We start from the raw sequence: 2,221 nt of genomic DNA, 5'->3' as shown, positions 1-2,221 counted from the left end.
ATGTAAAACAATAGATATCAATCGAGAATTAGAATTTGTTAACAATTATCGCGATAGCCAAAGAAGAAATTATTTGCGCGAAAAATGGCAGATTTTGATTTTAGTGACTTGAATTTGGATTTTTTGCAAAGCACACCACCGAAATCCGGTAACAATGTGGAAAAGGTTGTAAACACGACGCCAATACCCGGGAACAATCATTATGTGTATGTGCCAACAAAGGGAACAACTGGTAGCTCCAGCAGAAAACGCATGGAATGGGCCCAGAAGATCGCCAGCGCTGATCGCCTAATGAAGGAAATACAAAATCTGAAATGTGATAACTTACAATTACACAGCCAGCTCAAGGATTTCCAAACCACTGCACTAAATATTCAAAAACTCTATGCCGATGAAAAGCAACAGCACGAAATGAAAGCCAAAGCATTGGCAGAGCTGCAGAAGAAATATGAAAAGGTTGAAACCGATTTGGTGGTCAAGTCACTGCAATGTGATCAATTTGAAGCATCTCTGGAAGATCAAAAAGGTCGACCTCTGGATTACAATGAATTGGTTACAAAATACTTGCGGCTTATTCACCGATTGGATGCGGACGATTCATTAAAGCATTTCGTTGAACGCAACTTAGTGGAGGAACTAAAAGAATATTGTGCTAAATTCAAAATAAAATATCTTTCATCTCGGAATAGGCTTAATAGTCCTCCAAAGGCGTCTACTCGTATCAGAACACCGAAAATATCCAAACAAGATGCCTGCACACAATGTGATCCGATAATAGAAGAGAAACGGCCAGTGAAACCACCGGAGACACGGAATCAAAGTGTTCAGTGCTGTGTGGAGTTACGTACTCAGGGTACCCAACATATTAGCACCATGACTACGCGCAGCACCACAACATCATGTTTTATTAGTTATCGTAATGTGGGAACAAATTGTTCCGATTTGCAAACAACGTCACCCGCCATTGATGATATTCTACGCGAATTTACACCCTGGGGGAGCATATTATTGTAATTTGCACTGTTATTGTGTTGTACCGTTGGCCTAGTTTGACGTCTCGGCTGAAATTTCTGCCTAATTTCTAAGAACTTCTTTCTTGTAGGACAATCCAAAAAAGTTGATTTGTGCGGACCAAAGCAGTTAGTCTGCTTTTCCACAGGCAGATTTTTATTTGGCAAATTTTTTGTTTTCTCTTTTGAAATTTTCGCTTGCTTTTCCATTAGCAAATTTTTCTTTGCCAAATTTGCGAATCAAAATACAAAAGAAAGAAAATAAAAGTCAAAAGTGTTTGCATTTTAAAGATTTTTTTTTAATATTTCATTTATTTTTTATATATTTTATTATATAAATTGCAAAAATTAAAAATTAAATTTCACTTGCACTAATTAAAGCAACAGGTTTGTAAACAAAAGCCGGCTGTGTGTCAGTAAAACGAATAGGTTCAAAAGGAAATGTCAACAAAATTGTTTTCAACAAACAGAGCAAAGCTGAATTTGCGTGTACGGCAAATTCTGAACAGGCAAATTTTTGTTTTTCTTCCTCGCACCCCTCTCGCCTACAAACTCAGTATTTGCCAAATAAAAATTTGCCAGTGGAAAAGCAGACTTAGCACATTTTTCTATTAAAACTTTACAATCAGAAGCAGGGTTACCGTTGTGCGACTAAAGTCGCAATTTGCAACCTTTTTGATGACTTGTGACTATATGTGCAACTTTTTTATTATCTTCTAATTTTGCCACTTTTTAAACTTTGTGCGACCTTTTTGCTCCTTTCTTATTGTTCAACAATATAAGTTCTATTCTTTTTTATTTGGTAATGCATTATATTGTACTGGATTTAGTGTACAGTATTTCACATATATGTCAAATAAATCCTCATAGATGAGGTTAGCCCGGTAAATATAATCAGTTTCTGAGTCGACTTTGCATGTCCGTCCGTCTGTCTGCCCATGTTAAATTGTATCATATCAAACCTGACACGATTCAAAAGAGAAAATTGCAAAAAGTAAATGAACGACATCTAGTAAAAAGGTTGTATCGGCGCAGTTGATTAAAACAACAAACAATTTGGCGCATACAAAAAAGCAGCATTTTTATTAGAAGAATGGAAAACAAGCTGATAATTTATATTGCGCTTTCTTCACCCATTTTAATTTTTAATGATACAAAATCAATATAAATTTCACAAAACAATAAATTTGCTTGAGAACGATGTTCTTTGT

This window comes from Musca vetustissima, unplaced genomic scaffold, assembly GCF_032173495.1.
Source record: "Musca vetustissima isolate MV318-11 ecotype Yass unplaced genomic scaffold, APGP_CSIRO_Mvet_v1 utg755, whole genome shotgun sequence".
NCBI lineage: Eukaryota > Metazoa > Arthropoda > Insecta > Diptera > Muscidae > Musca > Musca vetustissima.
Note: the sequence above shows the minus strand (reverse complement) of the source record.